The sequence below is a fragment of the Ranitomeya imitator genome, chromosome 2 (genome assembly GCF_032444005.1).
Source record: "Ranitomeya imitator isolate aRanImi1 chromosome 2, aRanImi1.pri, whole genome shotgun sequence".
Classification (NCBI taxonomy): Eukaryota; Metazoa; Chordata; class Amphibia; order Anura; family Dendrobatidae; genus Ranitomeya; species Ranitomeya imitator.
In genome coordinates this window covers 822,599,041-822,616,083 of record NC_091283.1, presented here as the reverse complement: position 1 = coordinate 822,616,083, position 17,043 = coordinate 822,599,041, and the positions used below count along the sequence as shown (strand labels likewise).

Here is a 17,043-nt window from a genome sequence, read left to right as displayed (position 1 = left end):
AAGTCCTGTCGCACTGTATAGGCTCAGGTTTAAGCTCAGGTAATACCGCCAAATGGTGCACAGATTTACGCTCACGCAAGCGTCGACCGATCTGAATGGCCAAAGACATAGACTCACTCAGACCAGCAGGCATAGGAAATCCCACCATGACATCCTTAAGGGCTTCAGAGAGACCTTTTCTGAAAATAGCTGCAAGCGCACCTTCATTCCATTGAGTGAGTACGGACCACTTTCTAAATTTCTGACAATATACCTCTATCTCATCCTGACCCTGACACAGAGCCAGCAAATTTTTCTCTGCCTGATCCACTGAATTAGGTTCATCGTACAGCAATCCGAGCGCCAGGAAAAACGCATCGATATTACTTAATGCAGGATCTCCTGACGCAAGAGAAAATGCCCAGTCCTGAGGGTCGCCACGTAAAAAAGAAATAATGATCCTAACTTGTTGAACTGGGTCACCAGAGGAGCGAGGTTTCAAAGCCAGAAATAGTTTACAATTATTTTTGAAACTCAGAAATTTAGTTCTATCTCCAAAAAAAAAATCAGGAATAGGAATTCTCGGTTCTAACATAGAATTCTGAACCACAAAGTCTTGAATATTTTGTACTCTTGCCGTGAGCTGATCCACACATGAAGACAGACCTTTAATGTCCATCGCTACACCTGTGTCCTGAACCACCCAAATGTCTAGGGGAAAAAAAAGGCAAAACACAGTGCAGAGAAAAAAAATGGTCTCAGAACTTTTTTTTTCCCTCTATTGAGAATCATTAGTACTTTGGGCCTCCAGTACTGTTATGATAAGGTAATTCAGTACCACAATGGACATAGAGGTCAGAGCACATTCAGTGACCTGACAATAACCCAAAAACATAGAACGAGCTCTGAGACGTGGGAACTTTGCTGACCGCAATTCCTAATCCTCTCCAACCACACTAGAGGCAGCCGTGGATTGCGCCTAACGCTCCCTATGCAACTCGGCACAGCCTGAGAAACTAGCTAGCCTGAAGATAGAAAATAAGCCTACCTTGCCTCAGAGAAATACCCCAAAGGAAAAGGCAGCCCCCACATATAATGACTGTGAGTAAGATGAAAAGACAAACGTAGAGATGAAATAGATTTAGCAAAGTGAGGCCCGACTTTCTGAACAGAGCGAGGATAGGAAAGGTAACTTTGCGGTCAACACAAAACCCTACAAAAACCACGCAAAGGGGGCAAAAAGACCCTCCGTACCGAACTAACGGCACGGAGGTACACCTTCTGCGTCCCAGAGCTTCCAGCAAGCAGGAAAAAACAAATAGACAAGCTGGACCGAAAAAAACAGCAAACAAAATAGCAAAGCGGCACTTAGCTATGCAGAGCAGCATGCCACAGGAACGATCCAGGAGGAAACAGGTCCAATACTAGAACATTGACTGGAGGCCAGGATCAAAGCACTAGGTGGAGTTAAATAGAGCAGCACCTAACGACTTCACCACATCACCTGAGGAAGGAAACTCAGAAGCCGCAGTACCACTTTCCTCCACCAACGGAAGCTCACAGAGAGAATCCGCCGAAGTACCACTTGTGACCACAGGAGGGAGCTCTGCCACAGAATTCACAACAGTTCTCACTCTCCTGGTAAGCCTTCCTCATTTATTGTTAAATATTTAGAATTGAGAGTCCTCAGTGGTTGATACCTTTTAATGGCTAACTGAAAAGATGGTAACAAATTGCAAGCTTTCGAGACTACACAGGTCTCTTCATCAGGCAAAGACTAAAACAAATTCTGAAGAATCACATATTTATGCACAACATAGTATAGGAAAAAAAAAATAAATAAACAGTTACGTCCATAAATATTACTATTTATGGACGTAACTGTTTATCACCCATGGTAATTCTGCTTCATGTCACCTGGCTTATCCATGGTTTCTTTTCCCCTTTTTTTTTTTTTTTCCTATACTATGTTGTGCATAAATATGTGATTCTTCAGAATTTGTTTTAGTCTTTGCCTGATGAAGAGACCTGTGTAGTCTCGAAAGCTTGCAATTTGTTACCATCTTTTCAGTTAGCCATTAAAAGGTATCAACCATATTATTATTTATGGACGTAACTGTTTATCACCCATGGTAATTCTGCTTCATGTCACCTGGCTTATCCATGGTTTCTTTTCCCCTTTTTTTTTTTTTTTTTCCTATACTATGTTGTGCATAAATATGTGATTCTTCAGAATTTGTTTTAGTCTTTGCCTGATGAAGAGACCTGTGTAGTCTCGAAAGCTTGCAATTTGTTACCATCTTTTCAGTTAGCCATTAAAAGGTATCAACCACTGAGGACTCAATTCTAAATATTTTTCTATCCACTGGCTAACACGGTACCAAGATATATTTCTTTCCTGTATCATTTATTGTTAGACATTGTATGGCAGATTCGATTCTAATGGGTGGTTGCTAATATGGTTTGGCTACTAGTGAATGTGGTATTATGCACTGGCACTTTATCTTTTGGTAATAGTGGAAAGGTGACCCTTACCTATCGTGTACTGTCCTGGGTGTTCCTATTTATGCGTGTTATTGTGACTCTCTCTATTGTGATATTTAATAAAATTCAATATTTGTAACTTTAGCACTTGATACTCTCTTTTCTCCGATATGCTAATAATATAGACTGGGTGCAGTTTTTGAGAGGGTGTTTTAGCTACCAAGGGTACTTCACCCCCCGAGTATTATGAAACTTGTTCGGTTATCATGAACGTCAACAAAGCAGCTCTTCTTTTTCCAGGCTGCCCTGTCAATGGGGTGTGACTGCCGACGTCATGCTGATGGACACCTGGCTCCCCACAGTTAGGCAGCGGGGAGCTGCCTGCCAATCAGCATGATGTCAGTAGTCACTCACCATCAACAGAGCAGAGCAGAAAAGAAGCCACCGCAATGCCAACAGGATCAATCTGTGGCCACTTTTTGCCGGCAGAGATTGGCGCCGGACACAACAGACAGGTAGGTAGTTTTTAGACCAATAGTATAAAATATAGTCTTGTATTAGCCTTTTAAAGTGTTACCAAACTAGGTTTTAATTAAAACATCTTATGTAGCCCCACATAAAACCTACAGTTCAGAACCCAAAAAAAGCTCTCAGCTTCATCGCCGGAAAAATAAAAAAGCTACTGGTCTCAGAAAATAGAGACTCTAACCAAACTTCAGAATTTGTTTAAACACTAAAATAATGCAAAAACCTAGTTTAATATCACCTTAAAAAGCTAATCCAAGACTATTTTTTTTAAACTATTTTAATTGCATTTTCAGGACAGGTGCAACGACTGTAAACAGCAATTCTGTTGTTTTCATTTTTTTAACAGCATTTACCAAATGGGTTAATAATGTAATATTCTGACCGTTAAGGATGCAGTGATACAAAACATGCTTTTTATTTTCAAAGTTGCTTTATTTTTGAATAGGGAAGAAGGGAGGTGAATAAAACTTAAGGGTTTTATTTTTTCAAATTTTAGCACCCTGCTTCCTTCTACATGGATGAGCCGGTACTAGAATCTTAAATTAAACTTTTTCCACTCTTCCAAATCCCAGGGAAAATGACTTTTCTTTTGCTTATTTATCTATTTGACTTTTTTTTGTCTTTGTTTACATCGTTTCCATGCCAAAGTATAAACTGTTTACAGGGCTATTTTGATTCTGTATTGTTATCCAGAAATAAAACAGAATTTCCTTTTTAGTCTGTACAAATATCGCAAAGTAATAATGTAAAAAAACAATCCTCAAATAAAAAAATGTATGACTTATGGGCATGACTATTTACCAGAATACATCTGATATTGACAACAAACATCATTTAAACCTGGTACTTGGCGAGTCCTTAAAAATGTGATTAAGAAAACTGTGTATATGAAAGTCACATTTAAAATATTATTATGGACAATATATCATTAATTACAAAGCAATTATAAATATCACATTTTTTGATAGCGTGGTGGTGTAGGGATGTGGACTATTCCTGCCCCTTAAGACAAAAGATGCACTCTGTGACGGTCTTCAGTAAGGAAGAGGGGTCTCAAACTGTCCCTGGAGCTGGGACCCCACCTATCCCTGTCCCAGGGGTACACTTAAAGGTAGAGAGGCCTGAGTCTTCGATCTTACTATGCTCCTGTAAAAACCGTAATCTGTCCCCTCTCCCAACCCATGAGGCATGTGACAGAAATGAAAGGTAAACCAGACACAAAGACAAAACAGGGATAACCAAAAACCTCTATCCTACAAAAGCACTAACCAACAACATGGAGGAGGATAGGGACAGGGAGGAATAAACTGAATGGGAAAAGGGAACAAGAGATAAACTCATACCTACAACAGTAAACTACAGAACACCACAACTCCAACTTCAAAATTCAACTACTTAGCTTTAGCACACAGCACAGGAAGATGAATCTTTCACCGGCAAGGACTACATGCCCAGACCCTGTATATATAGAGGGAGTAAAGGGTAAAGAGATGCACCTTAAAACAACTAGGCTATATGGTTTCAGCCAGCATGGAAAGAGTTCTTAACCCTCTAAGCACTGAAAGGAAAATCCATTTAAATTAGGGCATGGATCACACCAAGAGGACTGTGATTCGTTACACGACGTGACAATTTAACTCCAAGTCTTCCAGGGGGGTGACACCCTCATGATAGTAACTCCCTTCTACGTGATGCTACTGGACCCTTGGGACCGGGTTTATCCAAATGGGAGGCATGGAGGGACCGAATTAGTTTACCTACATTAACGTCATCCTTTACTCAAGACCATACCCCTTCCAGTGCTCCAAGTATTGTAAAGAGCAGCGAACCTGTTACAACTTTGTTGTTGGGTGTCCCGGGACAAGGGTCTCCATCTCTGTCCCTAACACTAGGGTCACCCTAGCCCACCCTTTTCCCTGGATTACTTTTGATGGTGAAGACACCGGGGCCACGTACCTTGCCTTAGCTCCTGAATCTGCCCTCAGTCTGTACCCTTCCCCCACTCAGGGAAGAGGGGAGTAGTAGGGTACCATAATTCACTAGCCAGACTAACAAGGTAATACAAACAGTGATAAAGGAAAATACCAATCATACAAATATACTCACACAAACAGCAGACTGGGGAGTGGAGGATGGTGCAAAACCAAAGTAGGAGAAGGAGGGGAATTAGCACACATCCAAAACCTAGCAACAGTCTCAGATAAATCCACCAAACACATTCTCAAACCACAACCACAAACCACCACCTCCTAAACATGCAGCATAAGTTACCTCTGGCAATGAGTGATGGCCAGTGCCCAGATTATATAGGAGATGGGAGTGGCTAACAGTGAACAGCTGAGAGCCTTAATGCAGGAAAGCTTCCAAGAGCTCTCAACTGGCATTGTTAAAAGAAACCTGCCCCGTTTAATATCAAGGTGAAGTCCTTCTAAACAGTGCAGCAGTAGGAGAAATCAGACTCTGTGGTCTTCTGGCTCCTCTCCGTTGTGGTAAACCTGTGACAGAACCCTACGAGAATTCACAATTCTTGCCACCTAAAACTCCAAATTACCATCAACAATAATCGGTGGTGACTGCAAAGGTACTTGCTTCTTATGGATGCCCACGACCCTGCATCATCCACACAGGTTCCCCGGCATCGCGCTTCTGCACAGACCACCCTCCACAGGGCAGATAAGTATGCCAGCAGAGGAGCGTGATTCCGGGTAGCCTGTGTGGATGATGCAGGGACGCGTCACCCACAAGAAGCAAGCATGAGGGCGGTGATCATAAGAAGATGAGAGGAGCCAAACCAAGATCTGTGACACCCATTGGACCGGACCGCCCCGCAGGTGAGTATTATAAAACTTAATTTTCAGTTCTTCCTGGTCGGATTGGGGGCAGATATACAGCATTATAGAACGCTGTATATATGTTGTATATAAGCCCTGAAAGGTGATGGCTGCATCTTATATCGGCTAAAACTGTCGACAGGTCCCTTTTACATGGCATTAGCACAGTCTGGGATAGTTCAACAGATACTAATGGGGGGCTCACATAGCCATGGTTTGTAAGATTGGGGCAAAATCTTTTTCATCCCTCTAAAAAGTTGCAGCAACCTTACGTGAGGCCTTGATTTCATTTCTCAGGTCATTTAATGTTTGTTTTTTTCCTCTCTCTGATTCGATTTGTGCCAGAACTGATCCCGTAGAATTATCTGAAATCAATGATTGTCATCTAGGATCAGCTGTTGGTTCTAGACTGGTCCTAAAGCAGGACCAGTAAATAGCAATGGACAAGGGACACTAAGTGCCATGAATTGCATTAGTTGTGTCCGGCTCAGTCATACAGTGAACGAACAAACCGAACACAACTGCATAATCTGTGACAAAAAACTATTATGTACACAGTCCGATCTAAACAGTATAGATTATGTACAGGTATGGAACCAAAAACACATGGGCTACTTGCATAGTGAACAAGTGTGTAAGAACATGTTCACACCACCAAAGAACTTGTAGACACAAAAACGCACAGAGAGGTCAAAAATACTCTGTTGTAAAAAAGTCACAGTAAATAAGCAAGTGCTAGTCAAAAAATGAAAAAAATACAGGGTATTTAGTTAATATGTTTTTTTGCAAAAAAAATGTATGTTAAGCTGCTCCACCAATCGCCAAGGTATACCCATAATAGAGCAGTCCTGTCTAATGTATATAATCCCTATCTGATGTATTTAAAAACCTGATCATCTGTATAGTACCTGTATAAGCAGGGTTCAGAGAGAAAAAATATACATGTGGACATGCAGGATGTACAGGTATGGACAAAAAAAGCTACATCATCCCTGATCTATATGTATAATTGTCTAGGGGGAACTTCCGTCTGTCTGTCTGGAACGGAAATCCCGCGTCGCTGATTGGTCGCGGCCGGCCGGCTGCGACCAATCAGCGACGGGCGCAGTCCAGCCGCAAATTCGCCCCTCCCTACTTCCGTCCAGTCAGCGCCCGCTCCATACTCCCCTCCAGTCAGCGCTCACACAGGGTTAATGGCAGCAATAACGGACTGCGTAATGCCTCGGTGTAACGCACTCCGTTAACGCTGCTATTAACCCTGTGTGACCAACTTTTTACTATTGATGCTGCCTATGCAGCATCAATAATAAAAAGATATAATGTTAAAAATAATAATAAAAAATCGCAAGACCGCTAAGTCATCTGGGTAATTTCGCAATGCATCACTGGGAACGAAAGCTGGCGGCAGCATCGTGCGCATCGGCACAGCTTCGCTGGATGCCGGAGGGTGAGTATATAACTATTTTGAATTCTATTTTAATTTTTTTTTAACAGAGATATGGTGCCCACACTGCTATATACTACGTGGGCTGTGTTATATACTGCGTGGGCTGTGTTATATATTACGTGGGTTGTGTTATATACTACATGGGCGGTGCTATATACTACGTGGGCTGTGTTATATACTACGTGGCTGCTATATACTACGTGGCCTGTGTTATATACTGCGTGGCCTGTGTTAAATACTGCGTGGGCTGTGCTATATATTACGTGGGCTGTGCTATATACTACGTGGCTGTGCTATATACTACGTGGCTGCTATATACTACATGGCTGTGCTCTATACTACATGGCTGTGCTATATACTAGGTGGCTGATATATACTACGTGGGCTGTGTTATATACTACGTAGCTGTGCTATATACTACGTGGCTGTGTTATATACTACGTGGATGCTATATACTATGTGGCTCCTATATACTACATGGCTGTGCTATATACTACGTGGCTGTCTGTGTTACGTGGGCTGTGCTGTATACTATGTGGCTGCTATATACATACATACATATTCTAGAATACCCGATGCGTTAGAATTGGGCCACCATCTAGCATATAATAATATGCCACATTTTGGTCCCCCATAGGAAACCTGTTGTGGTCACTATGTTGTTCTTCAGATTTAGTGTTATACTGAACCCGATGGAGGGACCAGAGCAGTCTGGAACGCTATTTTTTACCGTCTTTTCAGTTAGTGTACCAACCACTGAGGACGATCAATAGTGAATATTTTTGAAAAAAATTAAAATATTTCCTATGCCGCCATCTAGTGGTAGAAATAGAATTAGCAAGTGATGCGATATACTGTATCAAGTACACAGCACAAGTTCTAATCTGAATTCATTCTTGGACGACTTTTGCAAGTTTTGTAATATTGTATCTTGAGAATAAAACAACTAAAATGGCAAATTATGAGGATTAAAGAAAAATAAGAACTGATTAATGCTTGAGATGTGTATAGTATAGTCTGTGAATATGTCATCCATGTCTTGTATAGAAAATTTCACTTTAAGGGTTATTGCTATTTTCATAGATGGATATTGTCAGAAAGTGCTTGTAAAAATAAGCACTTTTGCAATTTACTGCTTTTTAAAATGTTTAGCCGTTCTTGAGATATTAACACTTTTCCTATGTTTAAAGCTCGTCTTGGAGGCCAAATTCTGGTGAATGGTAGCCAGCTGCAAGAGAAGAGTGGACAGTGTCATTTAGAAGAGGCCTGTAAAGTTAGCGCGGCGTGGTTGTCCAGAAGATGACCCTCTGATCGTGCAAGGTACTGTGCAAGGTAGTAGGTACAGTGAGGATGAGAATGAGTTTTGACGTGAAGTCCCACAAAAATGTTTGAAGTGAGAATTAGCCTCACCGAAGAAACAGAGAGAAGGCCCAGTAGTGGCAGAGAGGTCTGAAGTGTGGGACCACCAATGAAAGTGGTGAAAAACCCATCCATCATTGTGACAAAAGCTTCCGAAAGTGGACAGCACAGAGATTTCATATATTAGGGGAACAGTTTTGCTGTTGTGTAATGTTGAAAGTACCAGCGCCTCGTTAACAAGTGAAATAATTAAAGAAGTATTAACTGTTAGGGTATGTGCATACGTTGCGGATTCGTGTGTGCATTTTTCCGCGCAAAATCAGAAAAATCTGCAGGTAAAACGCCCTGCGGATTTACTGCGGTTTATTGTGCGGATTTCACCTGCGGATTCCTTTTAAGGAATAGGTGGAAAACGCTGCGGAATCCGCACAAAGAATTGACATGCTGTGGAAAATAAACTGCAGCAAATCTGCTGGTCTTTCATAGCTTTACATGCTACTGTACAATGCATGGAAAACAGCTGCAGATCCGCAGCCAAGTCCGCAAAGTGTGCACATAGCCTTTCTGGTTTTGGCTTCTGTTCCAGGGTGAAAACGAGGCATCAGTCCAGACTGCAGAGGATGTAACAGTATCGGGTTTGAGCAGTTGTACAGCTCTGGCAAAAATGAAGGGACCACTGCAAAATGTTCAGTTTGTCTGATTTTTCTCTTTATAGGTACATTTCTGAGTAAAATGTAAATTGTTCTTTTATTCTATAAACTACTGACAACATGTCTCCGAAGTTCCAAGCAATACATTTTGTATTTATTTTCTGAAAAGGAGAAATGGTCAAAATAACAAAAATAATGCAAAGAAAACAAGTTCATAATCATTTAGAAACAACAATACTAATGTTTAACTCAGGAAGAGTTCAGAAATCAATATTTTGTGGAATAACCATGATTTTTAATCACAGCTTTCATGCGTCTTGGCATGCTTTCCACCAGTCTTTCACACTGTTTCTGGTGCAAAAATGTAAGCAGTTCTTCTTTGTTTGTTGGCGTGTGATTATCCATCATCCTCCTGATTACATTCCAGAGGTTTTCAATGGGGTTCAGGTCTGGAGATTGGGCTGCCCATGGCAGGGTTTTGATGTGGTGGTCTCTTAATTTTTGCCAGAGCTGTACTTAAATTAGAGCTAATCATTTTCTAGTTCTCCCCCATAACATAACAGGGCCAGCCACACAGGGACCAACATAACAGGGCCAGCCATACAGGGACTAACATAACAGGGCCAGCCATACAGGGACTAACATAACAGGGCCAGCCATACAGGGACTAACATAACAGGGCCAGCCACACAGGGACGAACATAACAGAGCCAGCCATACAGGGACCAACATAACAGGGCCAGCCATACAGGGACCAACATAACAGGGCCAGCCACACAGGGACCAACGTAACAGGGCCAGCCACACAGGGACCAACATAACAGGGCCAACCATACAGGGACCAACATAACAGGGCCAGCCACACAGGGACGAACATAACAGGGCCAGCAACACAGGGACCAACATAACAGGGCCAACCATACAGGGACTAGCATAACAGGGCCAGCCATAGAGGAACCAACATAACAGCGCCAGCCATACAGGGGCCAACATAACAGGGTTAACCATACAGGGACTAGCAAAACAGGGCCAGCCATACAGCGGCCAATATAACAGGATCAGCAATACAGGGGCCAATATAACAGGGCCAGCCATACAGGGGCCAACATAACAGCACCAGCCATACAGGAACCAACATAACAGGGTCAGCAATACAGGGGACAACATAACAGGCCTAACTACACAAGGACTAACATAACAGGGCTAGCCATACAGGGACCAATATAATAGAGCCAGCCACACAGGGACCAATATAACAGGGCCAGCCACACAGCTACCAACATAACAGGCCTAACTACACAGGGACCAACATAACAGGGCTAGCCACACAGGGACCAACATAACAGGGCCAGTGTTATGATCTGGTGATTAGGGAGCGACATGCGTCTAGCTCTGAGCAGGTGGCAACTATACTGACCGCAGTCCCTAAGCTCAACACAACACTAGAAGCAGCCGTGGAATGCTCCTAACTCGGCCTAGGCATCTCGTCACAGCCTAAGAGCTAACTACCCCTAAAGATAGAAGCAGGAAAACTATCTTGCCTCAGAGAAAATCCCCAAAGGATAGATTAGCCCCCCACAAATAATGACTGTGAGTGGAGAAGGAAATGACATACGTAGTATGAAACAAAATTTAGCACAGGAGGCCACTTCTAGCTAAATAGAAATAGTACAGAACAGAACGCTGTGCGGTCAGTAAAAAAAACTAGAAAAAGTCCACCGCAGAGAAATGCAAAAATCTCCACACCTGACTAAAGGTGTGGAGGGCAAACTCTGCTGCCCAGAGCTTCCAGCTTAACTGAATAGATCCATACTGAAAAGCTGGACAAATGAACAAAAACAAAGAAAGTGCTGAACAACAAGTCCACAACAAGAGAACCGCAAAAGGACAAGCAAGGACTTAGCTTTTGATGAACTGGTCAGAGTGTCAGGAAAGTCCTAAGAGCAATGACTCCAGCCAGGAACAATTGACAACTGGCATTGAATGAGGAATAAGGCCAGACTAATATAGCCGAGCCAGAAAGACGATCAGTGAAAACAGCTGCTGAAGCTAAATCCAAGAAGCAGCCATACCACTCAAAACCACAGGAGGGAGCCAAAGAGCAGAACTCACAAAAATGCTACTTACAACCACCGGAGGGAGCCCAAGAGCGGAATTCACAACAGGCCAGTCACACAGGGACCAACATAACAGGGCCAGTCACACAGGGAACAACATAACAGGGCCAGTCACACAGGGAACAACATGACAGATTATAATAAGAGTGTAAAGCTGGTGAGAGCGCAAGAAAAAGACAGCACAAAGAATCCGTATCGGCGCGTAGGAGAAAGGCACAACTGTGCACTGAGCAGTGCTATCCTATCATAAGTCTTTTTCTTGCGCTGTCACCAGCTTTACACTCTGATTATCAGCACCTTGTTCTGAGGAAGGCCATTACGGCTGAAATGTTAATATAGAACTACAAATTGTTTTTGCACTATTATGGACTAACCTTATAAAAAAACTATTTGCATTTGATCTTTGGAGTGCCAAATTCTTCTTTTTTTCTATAGTGTATAATGTACAGTTAATACAGTGACCACCAGATACATTATACACAGGAGCTCTGTATATAGTGTACAGGTAATACAGTGATCACCGGTGACATTATACATAGGAGGTCTGTATATAGTGTCAGTGTACAGGTAATACAGTGATCACTAGTGATATTATACACAGGAGCTCTGTATATAGTGTCAGTGTACAGGTAATACAGTGATCAATAGTGACATTATACACAGGAGCTCTGTATATAGTGTCAGTGTACAGGTAATACAGGGACTCATGTTGTGAATTCTGTGGCAGAGCTCCCTCCTGTGGTCACAAGTGGTACTTCGGCTGATTCTCTCTGTGAGCTTCCGTTGGTGGAGGAGAGTGGTACTGCGGCTTCTGAGTTTCCTTCCTCAGGTGATGTGGTGATGTCGTTAGGTGCTGCTCTATTTAACTCCACCTAGTGCTTTGATCCTGGCCTCCAGTCAATGTTCTAGTATTGGACCTGTTTCCTCCTGGATCGTTCCTGTGGCCTGTTGCTCTGCATAGCTAAGTTCCGCTTTTGCTATTTTGTTTGCTATTTTTTCTGTCCAGCTTGCTTAATTTTGTTTTCTTGCTTGCTGGTAGCTCTGGGACGCAGAGGGTGTACCTCCGTGCCGTTAGTTCGGTACGGAGGGTCTTTTTGCCCCCTTTACGTGGTTTTTGTAGGGTTTTGTGTTGACCGCAAAGTTACCTTTCCTATCCTCGCTCTGTTCAGAAAGTCGGGCCTCACTTTGCTAAATCTATTTCATCTCTACGTTTGTCTTTTCATCTTAACTCACAGTCATTATATGTGGGGGCTGCCTTTTCCTTTGGGGTATTTCTCTGAGGCAAGGTAGGCTTATTTTCTATCTTCAGGCTAGCTAGTTTCTCAGGCTGTGCCGAGTTGCATAGGGAGCGTTAGGCGCAATCCACGGCTGCCTCTAGTGTGGTTGGAGAGGATTAGGGATTGCGGTCAGCAGAGTTCCCACATCTCAGAGCTCGTTCTATGTTTTTGGGTTATTGTCAGGTCACTGTATGTGCTCTGACTTCTATGTCCATTGTGGTACTGAATTACCTTATGATAACAGTACTGGAGGCCGAAAGTACTAATGATTCTCAATAGAGGGAAAAAAGAAGTTCTGAGACCATTTTTTTTTCTCTGCACTGTGTTTTGCCTTTTTTTTCCCCTAGACATTTGGGTGGTTCAGGACACAGGTGTAGCGATGGACATTAAAGGTCTGTCTTCATGTGTGGATCAGCTCACGGCAACAGTACAAAATATTCAAGACTTTGTGGTTCAGAATTCTATGTTAGAACCGAGAATTCCTATTCCTGATTTGTTTTTTGGAGATAGAACTAAATTTCTGAGTTTCAAAAATAATTGTAAACTATTTCTGGCTTTGAAACCTCGCTCCTCTGGTGACCCAGTTCAACAAGTTAGGATCATTATTTCTTTTTTACGTGGCGACCCTCAGGACTGGGCATTTTCTCTTGCGTCAGGAGATCCTGCATTAAGTAATATCGATGCGTTTTCCTGGCGCTCGGATTGCTGTACGATGAGCCTAATTCAGTGGATCAGGCAGAGAAAAATTTGCTGGCTCTGTGTCAGGGTCAGGATGAAATAGAGGTATATTGTCAGAAATTTAGAAAGTGGTCAGTACTCACTCAATGGAATGAAGGTGCGCTTGCAGCTATTTTCAGAAAGGGTCTCTCTGAAGCCCTTAAGGATGTCATGGTGGGATTTCCTATGCCTGCTGGTCCGAATGAGTCTATGTCTTTGGCCATTCAGATCGGTCGACGCTTGCGTGAGTGTAAATCTGTGCACCATTTGGCGGTATTATCTGAGCATAAACCTGAGCCTATGCAGTGCGATAGGACTTTGACCAGAGTTGAACGGCAAGAACACAGACGTCTGAATGGGCTGTGTTTCTACTGTGGTGATTCCACTCATGCTATCTCTGATTGTCCTAAGCGCACTAAGCGGTTCGCTAGGTCTGCCACCATTGGTATGGTACAGTCAAAATTTCTTTTGTCCGTTACCTTGATTTGCTCTTTGTCATCTTATTTTGTCATGGCATTTGTGGATTCAGGCGCTGCCCTGAATTTGATGGACTTGGAATATGCTAGGCGTTGTGGGTTTTTCTTGGAGCCCTTGCAGTGTCCTATTCCATTGAGAGGAATTGATGCTACGCCTTTGGCCAAGAATAAGCCTCAGTACTGGACCCAGCTGACCATGTGTATGGCTCCTGCACATCAGGAGGTTATTCGCTTTCTGGTGTTGCATAATCTGCATGATGTGGTCGTGTTGGGGTTGCCATGGCTACAAGTCCATAATCCAGTATTAGATTGGAAATCCATGTCTGTGTCCAGCTAGGGTTGTCAGGGGGTACATGGTGATGTCCCATTTCTGTCTATTTCGTCATCCACCCCTTCTGAGGTTCCAGAGTTTTTGTCTGATTACCGGGATGTATTTGATGAGCCCAAGTCCGATACCCTACCTCCGCATAGGGATTGTGATTGTGCTATCGATTTGATTCCTGGTAGTAAATTCCCAAAAGGTCGACTGTTTAATTTATCTGTGCCTGAGCACGCCGCTATGCGGAGTTATGTGAAGGAGTCCTTGGAGAAGGGGCATATTCGCCCGTCATCGTCGCCATTAGGAGCAGGGTTCTTTTTTGTGGCCAAGAAGGATGGTTCGCTGAGACCTTGTATAGATTACCGCCTTCTAAATAAGATGACGGTTAAATTTCAGTACCCCTTGCCGTTGTTATCTGATTTGTTTGCTCGGATTAAGGGGGCTAGTTGGTTCACCAAGATAGATCTTCGTGGTGCGTATAATCTTGTGCGTATTAAGCGTGGCGATGAATGGAAAACTGCATTTAATACGCCCGAGGGCCATTTTGAGTATCTAGTAATGCCATTCGGACTTGCCAATGCTCCATCAGTGTTTCAGTCCTTTATGCATGACATCTTTCGAGAGTACCTGGATAAATTCCTGATTGTGTACTTGGATGACATTTTGATCTTCTCGGATGATTGGGAGTCTCATGTGAAGCAGGTCAGAACGGTGTTTCAGGTCCTGCGTGCTAATTCTTTGTTTGTGAAGGGATCAAAGTGTCTCTTTGGTGTTCAGAAGGTTTCATTTTTGGGGTTCATCTTTTCCCCTTCTACTATCGAGATGGACCCTGTTAAGGTCCAAGCCATCCATGATTGGACTCAGCCGACATCTCTGAAAAGTCTGCAAAAGTTCCTGGGCTTTGCTAATTTTTATCGTCGCTTCATCTGCAATTTTTCTAGTATTGCTAAACCATTGACCGATTTGACCAAGAAGGGTGCTGATGTGGTCAATTGGTCCTCTGCTGCTGTGGAAGCTTTTCAAGAGTTGAAGCGTCATTTTTCTTCTGCCCCTGTGTTGTGTCAGCCAATTGTTTCACTTCCATTACAGGTCGAGGTTGATGCTTCTGAGATTGGAGCAGGGGCTGTTTTGTCGCAGAGAAGTTCTGATTGCTCAGTGATGAAACCATGCGCCTTCTTTTCCAGGAAGTTTTCGCCTGCTGAGCAAAATTATGATGTTGGCAATCGAGAGTTACTGGCCATGAAGTGGGCATTCGAGGAGTGGCGTCATTGGCTTGAAGGAGCTAAGCATCGCGTGGTGGTCTTGACTGATCATAAGAACTTGACTTATCTCGAGTCTGCCAAGCGGTTGAATCCTAGACAGGCTCGTTGGTCGCTGTTTTTTGCCCGTTTTGATTTTGTGATTTCGTACCTTCCGGGCTCTAAAAATGTGAAGGCGGATGCTCTGTCTAGGAGTTTTGTGCCCGACTCTCCGGGTTTATCTGAGCCGGCGGGTATTCTCAAAGAGGGAGTAATTGTGTCTGCCATCTCCCCTGATTTGCGGCGGGTGCTGCAAAAATTTCAGGCTAATAAACCTGATCGTTGCCCAGCGGAGAGACTGTTTGTCCCTGATAGGTGGACGAATAAAGTTATCTCTAAGGTTCATTGTTCGGTGTTGGCTGGTCATCCTGGAATCTTTGGTACCAGAGAGTTAGTGGCTAGATCCTTTTGGTGGCCATCTCTGTCGCGGGATGTGCGTTCTTTTGTGCAGTCCTGTGGGATTTGTGCTCGGGCTAAGCCCTGCTGTTCTCGTGCCAGTGGGTTGCTTTTGCCCTTGCCGGTCCCGAAGAGGCCTTGGACACATATCTCTATGGATTTTATTTCAGATCTTCCCGTCTCTCAAAAGATGTCAGTCATTTGGGTGGTCTGTGATCGCTTTTCTAAGATGGTCCATTTGGTACCCTTGTCTAAATTACCTTCCTCCTCTGATTTGGTGCCATTGTTCTTCCAGCATGTGGTTCGTTTACATGGCATTCCAGAGAATATCGTTTCTGACAGAGGTTCCCAGTTTGTTTCGAGGTTTTGGCGAGCCTTTTGTGCTAGGATGGGCATTAACTTGTCTTTTTCCTCGGCTTTCCATCCTCAAACTAATGGCCAGACCAAACGAACCAATCAGACCTTGGAAACATATCTGAGATGCTTTGTTTCTGCTGATCAGGATGACTGGGTGTCCTTTTTGCCTTTGGCTGAGTTCGCCCTTAATAATCGGGCCAGCTCGGCTACCTTGGTTTCGCCGTTTTTCTGCAACTCTGGTTTCCATCCTCGTTTCTCTTCAGGGCAGGTTGAGTCTTCGGACTATCCTGGTGTGGATACTGTGGTGGACAGGTTGCAGCAGATTTGGACTCATGTAGTGGACAATTTGACCTTGTCCCAGGAGAAGTCTCAACGTTTTGCTAATCGCAGACGCTGTGTGGGTCCTCGACTTCGTGTTGGGGATTTGGTTTGGTTATCTTCTCGTCATATTCCTATGAAGGTTTCCTCTCCTAAGTTTAAACCTCGTTTCATTGGTCCGTATAGGATTTCTGAGGTTCTTAATCCTGTGTCTTTTCGTCTGACCCTTCCAGATTCTTTTTCCATACATAACGTATTCCATAGGTCATTGTTGCGGAGATACGTGGCACCTATGGTTCCATCTGTTGATCCTCCTGCCCCGGTTTTGGTGGAGGGGGAGTTGGAGTATATTGTGGAGAAGATTTTGGATTCTCGTGTTTCAAGACGGAAACTTCAGTATCTGGTTAAGTGGAAGGGTTATGCTCAGGAAGATAATTCCTGGGTCTTTGCCTCTGATGTCCATGCTCCCGATCTTGTTCGTGCCTTTCAT

General features: G+C 43.4%; 1 protein-coding gene across 1 annotated transcript in view; it reads left to right on the top strand.

Annotated features, from left to right (window-relative positions):
- Positions 1 to 8,464: 8,464 nt before the first annotated feature.
- ALDH18A1 (aldehyde dehydrogenase 18 family member A1) overlaps positions 8,465 to 17,043 on the top strand; it is a 46,372-nt gene continuing 37,793 nt past the window's right edge. Inside the window, exon 1 of the mRNA XM_069753993.1 lies at positions 8,465 to 8,589. The gene's annotated coding sequence lies outside the window, so the exon portion shown is untranslated. The remainder of the gene's footprint in view (positions 8,590 to 17,043) is intronic.